Source organism: Staurois parvus, unplaced genomic scaffold (assembly GCF_062004578.1).
Source record: "Staurois parvus isolate SC_StPar_1 unplaced genomic scaffold, SC_StPar_1.0 ptg000020l, whole genome shotgun sequence".
In the NCBI taxonomy this organism is placed as follows: Eukaryota; Metazoa; Chordata; class Amphibia; order Anura; family Ranidae; genus Staurois; species Staurois parvus.
Window position 1 is genome coordinate 5,871,175 of NW_028317816.1, and position 15,302 is coordinate 5,886,476.

At 44.8% G+C, this 15,302-nt stretch overlaps 12 non-coding genes across 12 annotated transcripts; 4 read left to right on the top strand and 8 right to left on the bottom strand.

The window, feature by feature from the left end:
• Nucleotides 1-2,774: 2,774 nt before the first annotated feature.
• Nucleotides 2,775-2,848, bottom strand: TRNAT-AGU (transfer RNA threonine (anticodon AGU)). Its single transcript has one exon. It is a non-coding gene; the product is annotated as a tRNA-Thr (tRNA).
• A 1,393-nt stretch (nucleotides 2,849-4,241) lies between these two features.
• TRNAS-GCU (transfer RNA serine (anticodon GCU)) lies at nucleotides 4,242-4,323 on the top strand. The gene has a single exon. It is a non-coding gene; the product is annotated as a tRNA-Ser (tRNA).
• Nucleotides 4,324-4,535: 212 nt separating this feature from the next.
• Nucleotides 4,536-4,609, bottom strand: TRNAT-AGU (transfer RNA threonine (anticodon AGU)). The gene has a single exon. It is a non-coding gene; the product is annotated as a tRNA-Thr (tRNA).
• A 1,392-nt stretch (nucleotides 4,610-6,001) lies between these two features.
• TRNAS-GCU (transfer RNA serine (anticodon GCU)) lies at nucleotides 6,002-6,083 on the top strand. The gene has a single exon. It is a non-coding gene; the product is annotated as a tRNA-Ser (tRNA).
• Nucleotides 6,084-6,295: 212 nt separating this feature from the next.
• Nucleotides 6,296-6,369, bottom strand: TRNAT-AGU (transfer RNA threonine (anticodon AGU)). Its single transcript has one exon. It is a non-coding gene; the product is annotated as a tRNA-Thr (tRNA).
• A 1,393-nt stretch (nucleotides 6,370-7,762) lies between these two features.
• On the top strand, nucleotides 7,763-7,844 carry TRNAS-GCU (transfer RNA serine (anticodon GCU)). Its single transcript has one exon. It is a non-coding gene; the product is annotated as a tRNA-Ser (tRNA).
• Nucleotides 7,845-8,056: 212 nt separating this feature from the next.
• On the bottom strand, nucleotides 8,057-8,130 carry TRNAT-AGU (transfer RNA threonine (anticodon AGU)). Its single transcript has one exon. It is a non-coding gene; the product is annotated as a tRNA-Thr (tRNA).
• Nucleotides 8,131-9,817: 1,687 nt separating this feature from the next.
• On the bottom strand, nucleotides 9,818-9,891 carry TRNAT-AGU (transfer RNA threonine (anticodon AGU)). Its single transcript has one exon. It is a non-coding gene; the product is annotated as a tRNA-Thr (tRNA).
• Nucleotides 9,892-11,578: 1,687 nt separating this feature from the next.
• On the bottom strand, nucleotides 11,579-11,652 carry TRNAT-AGU (transfer RNA threonine (anticodon AGU)). The gene has a single exon. It is a non-coding gene; the product is annotated as a tRNA-Thr (tRNA).
• A 1,687-nt stretch (nucleotides 11,653-13,339) lies between these two features.
• On the bottom strand, nucleotides 13,340-13,413 carry TRNAT-AGU (transfer RNA threonine (anticodon AGU)). The gene has a single exon. It is a non-coding gene; the product is annotated as a tRNA-Thr (tRNA).
• Nucleotides 13,414-14,806: 1,393 nt separating this feature from the next.
• On the top strand, nucleotides 14,807-14,888 carry TRNAS-GCU (transfer RNA serine (anticodon GCU)). The gene has a single exon. It is a non-coding gene; the product is annotated as a tRNA-Ser (tRNA).
• Nucleotides 14,889-15,100: 212 nt separating this feature from the next.
• TRNAT-AGU (transfer RNA threonine (anticodon AGU)) lies at nucleotides 15,101-15,174 on the bottom strand. Its single transcript has one exon. It is a non-coding gene; the product is annotated as a tRNA-Thr (tRNA).
• Nucleotides 15,175-15,302: the final 128 nt, after the last annotated feature.

A 15,302-nucleotide genomic window follows, 5' to 3' on the forward strand; every position in this document is an offset into this window, starting at 1 on the left:
ATGAACAAAGATGGGGAAGAAAAATAGGAACGCTGCCATTTTTCATACATCCTCCACCCTTGACGTTTGAATTCATGATCGCCAAGAGGAGTTTGTGAATATGACTATTTGTGGAAAGACATCCTGCATGTGTCTTTTAACCAAATGAATCATTGCCCGAGGTGAAGTCAAAGGGAACAGATACTGAAGCGGTGACAAGAGTTTTGGGACCCCAACCACAGTCAAACACTTTGCATTCATGTAAAAATGCCAGCCAGGTAGGAGAAAAGTGTAGACTTGAAATTGATGGTTGAGCTACATCTCTGAATGTCCTGGCAAAAGAGTGGCTCCATCCAGGCGAATTTCTCTTGACGCGGGCACAGTTCATCATCTAGAGCCAATAAAAAAGGAACAGCAGAAAGTGAAAAAAAAAGATGGGGAATACATGACATTTTGCACCTGTTGACGCTTCCTAATTCCATGCCGTTAGACTGCGTGTCTGCAGCAAAGTTGGTGAGCATTACTACTTGTGACTTGCTTTACACCCTTGATTGCATTTGTAACATTTGATTATACCCTTGGCAGAAAAGGAAGAATGAAGCTTTTGTCACAATGAATTGACAGCACGGAAGCAAGGTGCTCTATTAGGAGGTGAGAAACGGCATCCTGCTTGTGTCTTTTCCTCAAGTTTCTGCTTGTGACATGCAGCTCCCAAAATCAAAGCTCGCAAGCTTGCTGTGGATGAGGTGGCCGAGTGGTTAAGGCGATGGACTGCTAATCCATTGTGCTCTGCATGCATGGGTTCGAATTCCATCCTCATCGAGCCCTTCGTCTAAAGGTGCACTGTTTTGTGCTTGCCGTGGACACCAGGCTGGCATAACCTAGGCTAAAAGGTCCAGCAAACTCGCAGGGCTTTGAAGAGATCAGCTGGAAGCATCAAGAGCAGGGCTGCTGCCTAAACCATGCCATTGCGGCAAAAAGCTCCCGAGGCCACTCTTAAAACCTTTTCAAAGGCTTAATCTGCAGCCAAAGAAAGGCGCTGCTGAGAGTCGAACTCGGGATCTCCTGTTTACTAGACAGGCGCTTTAACCAACTAAGCCACAGCACCACACCCAGACACTGTGCTCGTGCCAAAGGCAGACTTGTGTCAGCACAGGCACAGAACAGTTGTGAGGAACTTCTTGACAAATGTTACGCACATCAAGCTTCAAAATCTCTAACGCAGCATGAAAGGCAGAGGAGGAGATAGCAAAGGAGACTATGCAACGTCCTTTTGAACTCATCACTCCTCCAAAAGTTGTTGTTTTTTTCTTTTTCTTCTTTTTTCATTGCTTATTTTTCTTAGCTGTTTGGTGCCAAGAAAAACCAGCTTACGAGTAGCTTGAAAACTTTCCAGCTTTGTACATTGCTTCATTTTTGCTAAAAGGTTTAAGAGCCAAGGCTACAACTCAGATATCTCTTGTGAAGTCAAGAGGTAACAGTGGGCCAATCCCACCTAATCTTATTTTAAACAGGCAGAGTCTGTGCTCTAGAATCAAACAATGGACCGAAAATAAAAGAAGGTGGGAAAAACCAATTTGCCCATCTTTTGGCTTCCACTCCCGTGAAGATGAAATGCATGCGGGCAAAAAGATTTGGGGAAGGAAACTATCTGCATCTTGCTTCAGACCGTTTCTTACGCTTCTAACTTTTCATTTGTCCCTTGGTAGACAGCAGGCAGACATCCTCCTGTTTTTGGAAGAACACAGAGTCCTTGATCTAGAGCTAATCAACAGGCTGAAAATGAACAAAGATGGGGAAGAAAAATAGGAACGCTGCCATTTTTCATACATCCTCCACCCTTGACGTTTGAATTCATGATCGCCAAGAGGAGTTTGTGAATATGACTATTTGTGGAAAGACATCCTGCATGTGTCTTTTAACCAAATGAATCATTGCCCGAGGTGAAGTCAAAGGGAACAGATACTGAAGCGGTGACAAGAGTTTTGGGACCCCAACCACAGTCAAACACTTTGCATTCATGTAAAAATGCCAGCCAGGTAGGAGAAAAGTGTAGACTTGAAATTGATGGTTGAGCTACATCTCTGAATGTCCTGGCAAAAGAGTGGCTCCATCCAGGCGAATTTCTCTTGACGCGGGCACAGTTCATCATCTAGAGCCAATAAAAAAGGAACAGCAGAAAGTGAAAAAAAAAGATGGGGAATACATGACATTTTGCACCTGTTGACGCTTCCTAATTCCATGCCGTTAGACTGCGTGTCTGCAGCAAAGTTGGTGAGCATTACTACTTGTGACTTGCTTTACACCCTTGATTGCATTTGTAACATTTGATTATACCCTTGGCAGAAAAGGAAGAATGAAGCTTTTGTCACAATGAATTGACAGCACGGAAGCAAGGTGCTCTATTAGGAGGTGAGAAACGGCATCCTGCTTGTGTCTTTTCCTCAAGTTTCTGCTTGTGACATGCAGCTCCCAAAATCAAAGCTCGCAAGCTTGCTGTGGATGAGGTGGCCGAGTGGTTAAGGCAATGGACTGCTAATCCATTGTGCTCTGCATGCATGGGTTCGAATCCCATCCTCATCGAGCCCTTCGTCTAAAGGTGCACTGTTTTGTGCTTGCCGTGGACACCAGGCTGGCATAACCTAGGCTAAAAGGTCCAGCAAACTCGCAGGGCTTTGAAGAGATCAGCTGGAAGCATCAAGAGCAGGGCTGCTGCCTAAACCATGCCATTGCGGCACAAAGCTCCCGAGGCCACTCTTAAAACCTTTTCAAGGGCTTAATCTGCAGCCAAAGAAAGGCGCTGCTGAGAGTCGAACTCAGGATCTCCTGTTTACTAGACAGGCGCTTTAACCAACTAAGCCACAGCACCACACCCGGACACTGTGCTCGTGCCAAAGGCAGACTTGTGTCAGCACAGGCACAGAACAGTTGTGAGGAACTTCTTGACAAATGTTACGCACATCAAGCTTCAAAATCTCTAACGCAGCATGAAAGGCAGAGGAGGAGATAGCAAAGGAGACTATGCAACGTCCTTTTGAACTCATCACTCCTCCAAAAGTTGTTGTTTTTTTCTTTTTCTTCTTTTTTCATTGCTTATTTTTCTTAGCTGTTTGGTGCCAAGAAAAACCAGCTTACGAGTAGCTTGAAAACTTTCCAGCTTTGTACATTGCTTCATTTTTGCTAAAAGGTTTAAGAGCCAAGGCTACAACTCAGATATCTCTTGTGAAGTCAAGAGGTAACAGTGGGCCAATCCCACCTAATCTTATTTTAAACAGGCAGAGTCTGTGCTCTAGAATCAAACAATGGACCGAAAATAAAAGAAGGTGGGAAAAACCAATTTGCCCATCTTTTGGCTTCCACTCCCGTGAAGATGAAATGCATGCGGGCAAAAAGATTTGGGGAAGGAAACTATCTGCATCTTGCTTCAGACCGTTTCTTACGCTTCTAACTTTTCATTTGTCCCTTGGAAGAGAGCAGGCAGACATCCTCCTGTTTTTGGAAGAACACAGAGTCCTTGATCTAGAGCTAATCAACAGGCTGAAAATGAACAAAGATGGGGAAGAAAAATAGGAACGCTGCCATTTTTCATACATCCTCCACCCTTGACGTTTGAATTCATGATCGCCAAGAGGAGTTTGTGAATATGACTATTTGTGGAAAGACATCCTGCATGTGTCTTTTAACCAAATGAATCATTGCCCGAGGTGAAGTCAAAGGGAACAGATACTGAAGCGGTGACAAGAGTTTTGGGACCCCAACCACAGTCAAACACTTTGCATTCATGTAAAAATGCCAGCCAGGTAGGAGAAAAGTGTAGACTTGAAATTGATGGTTGAGCTACATCTCTGAATGTCCTGGCAAAAGAGTGGCTCCATCCAGGCGAATTTCTCTTGACGCGGGCACAGTTCATCATCTAGAGCCAATAAAAAAGGAACAGCAGAAAGTGAAAAAAAAAGATGGGGAATACATGACATTTTGCACCTGTTGACGCTTCCTAATTCCATGCCGTTAGACTGCGTGTCTGCAGCAAAGTTGGTGAGCATTACTACTTGTGACTTGCTTTACACCCTTGATTGCATTTGTAACATTTGATTATACCCTTGGCAGAAAAGGAAGAATGAAGCTTTTGTCACAATGAATTGACAGCACGGAAGCAAGGTGCTCTATTAGGAGGTGAGAAACGGCATCCTGCTTGTGTCTTTTCCTCAAGTTTCTGCTTGTGACATGCAGCTCCCAAAATCAAAGCTCGCAAGCTTGCTGTGGATGAGGTGGCCGAGTGGTTAAGGCGATGGACTGCTAATCCATTGTGCTCTGCATGCATGGGTTCGAATCCCATCCTCATCGAGCCCTTCGTCTAAAGGTGCACTGTTTTGTGCTTGCCGTGGACACCAGGCTGGCATAACCTAGGCTAAAAGGTCCAGCAAACTCGCAGGGCTTTGAAGAGATCAGCTGGAAGCATCAAGAGCAGGGCTGCTGCCTAAACCATGCCATTGCGGCACAAAGCTCCCGAGGCCACTCTTAAAACCTTTTCAAGGGCTTAATCTGCAGCCAAAGAAAGGCGCTGCTGAGAGTCGAACTCAGGATCTCCTGTTTACTAGACAGGCGCTTTAACCAACTAAGCCACAGCACCACACCCGGACACTGTGCTCGTGCCAAAGGCAGACTTGTGTCAGCACAGGCACAGAACAGTTGTGAGGAACTTCTTGACAAATGTTACGCACATCAAGCTTCAAAATCTCTAACGCAGCATGAAAGGCAGAGGAGGAGATAGCAAAGGAGACTATGCAACGTCCTTTTGAACTCATCACTCCTCCAAAAGTTGTTGTTTTTTTCTTTTTCTTCTTTTTTCATTGCTTATTTTTCTTAGCTGTTTGGTGCCAAGAAAAACCAGCTTACGAGTAGCTTGAAAACTTTCCAGCTTTGTACATTGCTTCATTTTTGCTAAAAGGTTTAAGAGCCAAGGCTACAACTCAGATATCTCTTGTGAAGTCAAGAGGTAACAGTGGGCCAATCCCACCTAATCTTATTTTAAACAGGCAGAGTCTGTGCTCTAGAATCAAACAATGGACCGAAAATAAAAGAAGGTGGGAAAAACCAATTTGCCCATCTTTTGGCTTCCACTCCCGTGAAGATGAAATGCATGCGGGCAAAAAGATTTGGGGAGGAAACTATCTGCATCTTGCTTCAGACCGTTTCTTACGCTTCTAACTTTTCATTTGTCCCTTGGAAGACAGCAGGCAGACATCCTCCTGTTTTTGGAAGAACACAGAGTCCTTGATCTAGAGCTAATCAACAGGCTGAAAATGAACAAAGATGGGGAAGAAAAATAGGAACGCTGCCATTTTTCATACATCCTCCACCCTTGACGTTTGAATTCATGATCGCCAAGAGGAGTTTGTGAATATGACTATTTGTGGAAAGACATCCTGCATGTGTCTTTTAACCAAATGAATCATTGCCCGAGGTGAAGTCAAAGGGAACAGATACTGAAGCGGTGACAAGAGTTTTGGGACCCCAACCACAGTCAAACACTTTGCATTCATGTAAAAATGCCAGCCAGGTAGGAGAAAAGTGTAGACTTGAAATTGATGGTTGAGCTACATCTCTGAATGTCCTGGCAAAAGAGTGGCTCCATCCAGGCGAATTTCTCTTGACGCGGGCACAGTTCATCATCTAGAGCCAATAAAAAAGGAACAGCAGAAAGTGAAAAAAAAAGATGGGGAATACATGACATTTTGCACCTGTTGACGCTTCCTAATTCCATGCCGTTAGACTGCGTGTCTGCAGCAAAGTTGGTGAGCATTACTACTTGTGACTTGCTTTACACCCTTGATTGCATTTGTAACATTTGATTATACCCTTGGCAGAAAAGGAAGAATGAAGCTTTTGTCACAATGAATTGACAGCACGGAAGCAAGGTGCTCTATTAGGAGGTGAGAAACGGCATCCTGCTTGTGTCTTTTCCTCAAGTTTCTGCTTGTGACATGCAGCTCCCAAAATCAAAGCTCGCAAGCTTGCTGTGGATGAGGTGGCCGAGTGGTTAAGGCGATGGACTGCTAATCCATTGTGCTCTGCATGCATGGGTTCGAATCCCATCCTCATCGAGCCCTTCGTCTAAAGGTGCACTGTTTTGTGCTTGCCGTGGACACCAGGCTGGCATAACCTAGGCTAAAAGGTCCAGCAAACTCGCAGGGCTTTGAAGAGATCAGCTGGAAGCATCAAGAGCAGGGCTGCTGCCTAAACCATGCCATTGCGGCACAAAGCTCCCGAGGCCACTCTTAAAACCTTTTCAAGGGCTTAATCTGCAGCCAAAGAAAGGCGCTGCTGAGAGTCGAACTCAGGATCTCCTGTTTACTAGACAGGCGCTTTAACCAACTAAGCCACAGCACCACACCCGGACACTGTGCTCGTGCCAAAGGCAGACTTGTGTCAGCACAGGCACAGAACAGTTGTGAGGAACTTCTTGACAAATGTTACGCACATCAAGCTTCAAAATCTCTAACGCAGCATGAAAGGCAGAGGAGGAGATAGCAAAGGAGACTATGCAACGTCCTTTTGAACTCATCACTCCTCCAAAAGTTGTTGTTTTTTTCTTTTTCTTCTTTTTTCATTGCTTATTTTTCTTAGCTGTTTGGTGCCAAGAAAAACCAGCTTACGAGTAGCTTGAAAACTTTCCAGCTTTGTACATTGCTTCATTTTTGCTAAAAGGTTTAAGAGCCAAGGCTACAACTCAGATATCTCTTGTGAAGTCAAGAGGTAACAGTGGGCCAATCCCACCTAATCTTATTTTAAACAGGCAGAGTCTGTGCTCTAGAATCAAACAATGGACCGAAAATAAAAGAAGGTGGGAAAAACCAATTTGCCCATCTTTTGGCTTCCACTCCCGTGAAGATGAAATGCATGCGGGCAAAAAGATTTGGGGAAGGAAACTATCTGCATCTTGCTTCAGACCGTTTCTTACGCTTCTAACTTTTCATTTGTCCCTTGGAAGACAGCAGGCAGACATCCTCCTGTTTTTGGAAGAACACAGAGTCCTTGATCTAGAGCTAATCAACAGGCTGAAAATGAACAAAGATGGGGAAGAAAAATAGGAACGCTGCCATTTTTCATACATCCTCCACCCTTGACGTTTGAATTCATGATCGCCAAGAGGAGTTTGTGAATATGACTATTTGTGGAAAGACATCCTGCATGTGTCTTTTAACCAAATGAATCATTGCCCGAGGTGAAGTCAAAGGGAACAGATACTGAAGCGGTGACAAGAGTTTTGGGACCCCAACCACAGTCAAACACTTTGCATTCATGTAAAAATGCCAGCCAGGTAGGAGAAAAGTGTAGACTTGAAATTGATGGTTGAGCTACATCTCTGAATGTCCTGGCAAAAGAGTGGCTCCATCCAGGCGAATTTCTCTTGACGCGGGCACAGTTCATCATCTAGAGCCAATAAAAAAGGAACAGCAGAAAGTGAAAAAAAAAGATGGGGAATACATGACATTTTGCACCTGTTGACGCTTCCTAATTCCATGCCGTTAGACTGCGTGTCTGCAGCAAAGTTGGTGAGCATTACTACTTGTGACTTGCTTTACACCCTTGATTGCATTTGTAACATTTGATTATACCCTTGGCAGAAAAGGAAGAATGAAGCTTTTGTCACAATGAATTGACAGCACGGAAGCAAGGTGCTCTATTAGGAGGTGAGAAACGGCATCCTGCTTGTGTCTTTTCCTCAAGTTTCTGCTTGTGACATGCAGCTCCCAAAATCAAAGCTCGCAAGCTTGCTGTGGATGAGGTGGCCGAGTGGTTAAGGCGATGGACTGCTAATCCATTGTGCTCTGCATGCATGGGTTCGAATCCCATCCTCATCGAGCCCTTCGTCTAAAGGTGCACTGTTTTGTGCTTGCCGTGGACACCAGGCTGGCATAACCTAGGCTAAAAGGTCCAGCAAACTCGCAGGGCTTTGAAGAGATCAGCTGGAAGCATCAAGAGCAGGGCTGCTGCCTAAACCATGCCATTGCGGCACAAAGCTCCCGAGGCCACTCTTAAAACCTTTTCAAGGGCTTAATCTGCAGCCAAAGAAAGGCGCTGCTGAGAGTCGAACTCAGGATCTCCTGTTTACTAGACAGGCGCTTTAACCAACTAAGCCACAGCACCACACCCGGACACTGTGCTCGTGCCAAAGGCAGACTTGTGTCAGCACAGGCACAGAACAGTTGTGAGGAACTTCTTGACAAATGTTACGCACATCAAGCTTCAAAATCTCTAACGCAGCATGAAAGGCAGAGGAGGAGATAGCAAAGGAGACTATGCAACGTCCTTTTGAACTCATCACTCCTCCAAAAGTTGTTGTTTTTTTCTTTTTCTTCTTTTTTCATTGCTTATTTTTCTTAGCTGTTTGGTGCCAAGAAAAACCAGCTTACGAGTAGCTTGAAAACTTTCCAGCTTTGTACATTGCTTCATTTTTGCTAAAAGGTTTAAGAGCCAAGGCTACAACTCAGATATCTCTTGTGAAGTCAAGAGGTAACAGTGGGCCAATCCCACCTAATCTTATTTTAAACAGGCAGAGTCTGTGCTCTAGAATCAAACAATGGACCGAAAATAAAAGAAGGTGGGAAAAACCAATTTGCCCATCTTTTGGCTTCCACTCCCGTGAAGATGAAATGCATGCGGGCAAAAAGATTTGGGGAAGGAAACTATCTGCATCTTGCTTCAGACCGTTTCTTACGCTTCTAACTTTTCATTTGTCCCTTGGAAGACAGCAGGCAGACATCCTCCTGTTTTTGGAAGAACACAGAGTCCTTGATCTAGAGCTAATCAACAGGCTGAAAATGAACAAAGATGGGGAAGAAAAATAGGAACGCTGCCATTTTTCATACATCCTCCACCCTTGACGTTTGAATTCATGATCGCCAAGAGGAGTTTGTGAATATGACTATTTGTGGAAAGACATCCTGCATGTGTCTTTTAACCAAATGAATCATTGCCCGAGGTGAAGTCAAAGGGAACAGATACTGAAGCGGTGACAAGAGTTTTGGGACCCCAACCACAGTCAAACACTTTGCATTCATGTAAAAATGCCAGCCAGGTAGGAGAAAAGTGTAGACTTGAAATTGATGGTTGAGCTACATCTCTGAATGTCCTGGCAAAAGAGTGGCTCCATCCAGGCGAATTTCTCTTGACGCGGGCACAGTTCATCATCTAGAGCCAATAAAAAAGGAACAGCAGAAAGTGAAAAAAAAAGATGGGGAATACATGACATTTTGCACCTGTTGACGCTTCCTAATTCCATGCCGTTAGACTGCGTGTCTGCAGCAAAGTTGGTGAGCATTACTACTTGTGACTTGCTTTACACCCTTGATTGCATTTGTAACATTTGATTATACCCTTGGCAGAAAAGGAAGAATGAAGCTTTTGTCACAATGAATTGACAGCACGGAAGCAAGGTGCTCTATTAGGAGGTGAGAAACGGCATCCTGCTTGTGTCTTTTCCTCAAGTTTCTGCTTGTGACATGCAGCTCCCAAAATCAAAGCTCGCAAGCTTGCTGTGGATGAGGTGGCCGGGTGGTTAAGGCAATGGACTGCTAATCCATTGTGCTCTGCATGCATGGGTTCGAATCCCATCCTCATCGAGCCCTTCGTCTAAAGGTGCACTGTTTTGTGCTTGCCGTGGACACCAGGCTGGCATAACCTAGGCTAAAAGGTCCAGCAAACTCGCAGGGCTTTGAAGAGATCAGCTGGAAGCATCAAGAGCAGGGCTGCTGCCTAAACCATGCCATTGCGGCACAAAGCTCCCGAGGCCACTCTTAAAACCTTTTCAAGGGCTTAATCTGCAGCCAAAGAAAGGCGCTGCTGAGAGTCAAACTCAGGATCTCCTGTTTACTAGACAGGCGCTTTAACCAACTAAGCCACAGCACCACACCCGGACACTGTGCTCGTGCCAAAGGCAGACTTGTGTCAGCACAGGCACAGAACAGTTGTGAGGAACTTCTTGACAAATGTTACGCACATCAAGCTTCAAAATCTCTAACGCAGCATGAAAGGCAGAGGAGGAGATAGCAAAGGAGACTATGCAACGTCCTTTTGAACTCATCACTCCTCCAAAAGTTGTTGTTTTTTTCTTTTTCTTCTTTTTTCATTGCTTATTTTTCTTAGCTGTTTGGTGCCAAGAAAAACCAGCTTACGAGTAGCTTGAAAACTTTCCAGCTTTGTACATTGCTTCATTTTTGCTAAAAGGTTTAAGAGCCAAGGCTACAACTCAGATATCTCTTGTGAAGTCAAGAGGTAACAGTGGGCCAATCCCACCTAATCTTATTTTAAACAGGCAGAGTCTGTGCTCTAGAATCAAACAATGGACCGAAAATAAAAGAAGGTGGGAAAAACCAATTTGCCCATCTTTTGGCTTCCACTCCCGTGAAGATGAAATGCATGCGGGCAAAAAGATTTGGGGAAGGAAACTATCTGCATCTTGCTTCAGACCGTTTCTTACGCTTCTAACTTTTCATTTGTCCCTTGGAAGACAGCAGGCAGACATCCTCCTGTTTTTGGAAGAACACAGAGTCCTTGATCTAGAGCTAATCAAAAGGCTGAAAATGAACAAAGATGGGGAAGAAAAATAGGAACGCTGCCATTTTTCATACATCCTCCACCCTTGACGTTTGAATTCATGATCGCCCAGAGGAGTTTGTGAATATGACTAATTGTGGAAAGACATCCTGCATGTGTCTTTTAACCAAATGAATCATTGCCCGAGGTGAAGTCAAAGGGAACAGATACTGAAGCGGTGACAAGAGTTTTGGGACCCCAACCACAGTCAAACACTTTGCATTCATGTAAAAATGCCAGCCAGGTAGGAGAAAAGTGTAGACTTGAAATTGATGGTTGAGCTACATCTCTGAATGTCCTGGCAAAAGAGTGGCTCCATCCAGGCGAATTTCTCTTGACGCGGGCACAGTTCATCATCTAGAGCCAATAAAAAAGGAACAGCAGAAAGTGAAAAAAAAAGATGGGGAATACATGACATTTTGCACCTGTTGACGCTTCCTAATTCCATGCCGTTAGACTGCGTGTCTGCAGCAAAGTTGGTGAGCATTACTACTTGTGACTTGCTTTACACCCTTGATTGCATTTGTAACATTTGATTATACCCTTGGCAGAAAAGGAAGAATGAAGCTTTTGTCACAATGAATTGACAGCACGGAAGCAAGGTGCTCTATTAGGAGGTGAGAAACGGCATCCTGCTTGTGTCTTTTCCTCAAGTTTCTGCTTGTGACATGCAGCTCCCAAAATCAAAGCTCGCAAGCTTGCTGTGGATGAGGTGGCCGAGAGGTTAAGGCGATGGACTGCTAATCCATTGTGCTCTGCATGCATGGGTTCGAATCCCATCCTCATCGAGCCCTTCGTCTAAAGGTGCACTGTTTTGTGCTTGCCGTGGACACCAGGCTGGCATAACCTAGGCTAAAAGGTCCAGCAAACTCGCAGGGCTTTGAAGAGATCAGCTGGAAGCATCAAGAGCAGGGCTGCTGCCTAAACCATGCCATTGCGACACAAAGCTCCCGAGGCCACTCTTAAAACCTTTTCAAGGGCTTAATCTGCAGCCAAAGAAAGGCGCTGCTGAGAGTCGAACTCAGGATCTCCTGTTTACTAGACAGGCGCTTTAACCAACTAAGCCACAGCACCACACCCGGACACTGTGCTCGTGCCAAAGGCAGACTTGTGTCAGCACAGGCACAGAACAGTTGTGAGGAACTTCTTGACAAATGTTACGCACATCAAGCTTCAAAATCTCTAACGCAGCATGAAAGGCAGAGGAGGAGATAGCAAAGGAGACTATGCAACGTCCTTTTGAACTCATCACTCCTCCAAAAGTTGTTGTTTTTTTCTTTTTCTTCTTTTTTCATTGCTTATTTTTCTTAGCTGTTTGGTGCCAAGAAAAACCAGCTTACGAGTAGCTTGAAAACTTTCCAGCTTTGTACATTGCTTCATTTTTGCTAAAAGGTTTAAGAGCCAAGGCTACAACTCAGATATCTCTTGTGAAGTCAAGAGGTAACAGTGGGCCAATCCCACCTAATCTTATTTTAAACAGGCAGAGTCTGTGCTCTAGAATCAAACAATGGACCGAAAATAAAAGAAGGTGGGAAAAACCAATTTGCCCATCTTTTGGCTTCCACTCCTGTGAAGATGAAATGCATGCGGGCAAAAAGATTTGGGGAAGGAAACTATCTGCATCTTGCTTCAGACCGTTTCTTACGCTTCTAACTTTTCATTTGTCCCTTGGAAGACAGCAGGCAGACATCCTCCTGTTTTTGGAAGAACACAGAGTCCTTGATCTAGAGCTAATCAACAGGCTGAAAATGAACAAAGATGGGGAAGAAAAATAGGAACGCTGCCATTTTTCATACATCCTCCACCCTTGACGTTTGAATTCATGATCGCCAAGAGGAGTTTGTGAATATGACTATTTGTGGAAAGACATCCTGCATGTGTCTTTTAACCAAATGAATCATTGCCCGAGGTGAAGTCAAAGGGAACAGATACTGAAGCGGTGACAAGAGTTTTGGGACCCCAACCACAGTCAAACACTTTGCATTCATGTAAAAATGCCAGCCAGGTAGGAGAAAAGTGTAGACTTGAAATTGATGGTTGAGCTACATCTCTGAATGTCCTGGCAAAAGAGTGGCTCCATCCAGGCGAATTTCTCTTGACGCGGGCACAGTTCATCATCTAGAGCCAATAAAAAAGGAACAGCAGAAAGTGAAAAAAAAAGATGGGGAATACATGACATTTTGCACCTGTTGACGCTTCCTAATTCCATGCCGTTAGACTGCGTGTCTGCAGCAAAGTTGGTGAGCATTACTACTTGTGACTTGCTTTACACCCTTGATTGCATTTGTAACATTTGATTATACCCTTGGCAGAAAAGGAAGAATGAAGCTTTTGTCACAATGAATTGACAGCACGGAAGCAAGGTGCTCTATTAGGAGGTGAGAAACGGCATCCTGCTTGTGTCTTTTCCTCAAGTTTCTGCTTGTGACATGCAGCTCCCAAAATCAAAGCTCGCAAGCTTGCTGTGGATGAGGTGGCCGAGAGGTTAAGGCGATGGACTGCTAATCCATTGTGCTCTGCATGCATGGGTTCGAATCCCATCCTCATCGAGCCCTTCGTCTAAAGGTGCACTGTTTTGTGCTTGCCGTGGACACCAGGCTGGCATAACCTAGGCTAAAAGGTCCAGCAAACTCACAGGGCTTTGAAGAGATCAGCTGGAAGCATCAAGAGCAGGGCTGCTGCCTAAACCATGCCATTGCGACACAAAGCTCCCGAGGCCACTCTTAAAACCTTTTCAAGGGCTTAATCTGCAGCCAAAGAAAGGCGCTGCTGAGAGTCGAACTCAGGATCTCCTGTTTACTAGACAGGCGCTTTAACCAACTAAGCCACAGCACCACACCCGGACACTGTGCTCGTGCCAAAGGCAGACTTGTGTCAGCACAGGCACAGAACAGTTGTGAGGAACTTCTTGACAAATGTTACGCACATCAAGCTTCAAAATCTCTAACGCAGCATGAAAGGCAGAGGAGGAGATAGCAAAGGAGACTATGCAACGTCCTTTTGAACTCATCACTCCTCCAAAAGTTGTTGTTTTTTTCTTTTTCTTCTTTTTTCATTGCTTATTTTTCTTAGCTGTTTGGTGCCAAGAAAAACCAGCTTACGAGTAGCTTGAAAACTTTCCAGCTTTGTACATTGCTTCATTTTTGCTAAAAGGTTTAAGAGCCAAGGCTACAACTCAGATATCTCTTGTGAAGTCAAGAGGTAACAGTGGGCCAATCCTACCTAATCTTATTTTAAACAGGCAGAGTCTGTGCTCTAGAATCAAACAATGGACCGAAAATAAAAGAAGGTGGGAAAAACCAATTTGCCCATCTTTTGGCTTCCACTCCTGTGAAGATGAAATACATGCGGGCAAAAAGATTTGGGGAAGGAAACTATCTGCATCTTGCTTCAGACCGTTTCTTACGCTTCTAACTTTTCATTTGTCCCTTGGAAGACAGCAGGCAGACATCCTCCTGTTTTTGGAAGAACACAGAGTCCTTGATCTAGAGCTAATCAACAGGCTGAAAATGAACAAAGATGGGGAAGAAAAATAGGAACGCTGCCATTTTTCATACATCCTCCACCCTTGACGTTTGAATTCATGATCGCCAAGAGGAGTTTGTGAATATGACTATTTGTGGAAAGACATCCTGCATGTGTCTTTTAACCAAATGAATCATTGCCCGAGGTGAAGTCAAAGGGAACAGATACTGAAGCGGTGACAAGAGTTTTGGGACCCCAACCACAGTCAAACACTTTGCATTCATGTAAAAATGCCAGCCAGGTAGGAGAAAAGTGTAGACTTGAAATTGATGGTTGAGCTACATCTCTGAATGTCCTGGCAAAAGAGTGGCTCCATCCAGGCGAATTTCTCTTGACGCGGGCACAGTTCATCATCTAGAGCCAATAAAAAAGGAACAGCAGAAAGTGAAAAAAAAAGATGGGGAATACATGACATTTTGCACCTGTTGACGCTTCCTAATTCCATGCCGTTAGACTGCGTGTCTGCAGCAAAGTTGGTGAGCATTACTACTTGTGACTTGCTTTACACCCTTGATTGCATTTGTAACATTTGATTATACCCTTGGCAGAAAAGGAAGAATGAAGCTTTTGTCACAATGAATTGACAGCACGGAAGCAAGGTGCTCTATTAGGAGGTGAGAAACGGCATCCTGCTTGTGTCTTTTCCTCAAGTTTCTGCTTGTGACATGGAGCTCCCAAAATCAAAGCTCGCAAGCTTGCTGTGGATGAGGTGGCCGAGTGGTTAAGGCGATGGACTGCTAATCCATTGTGCTCTGCATGCATGGGTTCGAATCCCATCCTCATCGAGCCCTTCGTCTAAAGGTGCACTGTTTTGTGCTTGCCGTGGACACCAGGCTGGCATAACCTAGGCTAAAAGGTCCAGCAAACTCGCAGGGCTTTGAAGAGATCAGCTGGAAGCATCAAGAGCAGGGCTGCTGCCTAAACCATGCCATTGCGGCACAAAGCTCCCGAGGCCACTCTTAAAACCTTTTCAAGGGCTTAATCTGCAGCCAAAGAAAGGCGCTGCTGAGAGTCGAACTCAGGATCTCCTGTTTACTAGACAGGCGCTTTAACCAACTAAGCCACAGCACCACACCCGGACACTGTGCTCGTGCCAAAGGCAGACTTGTGTCAGCACAGGCACAGAACAGTTGTGAGGAACTTCTTGACAAATGTTACGCACATCAAGCTTCAAAATCTCTAACGCAGCATGAAAGGCA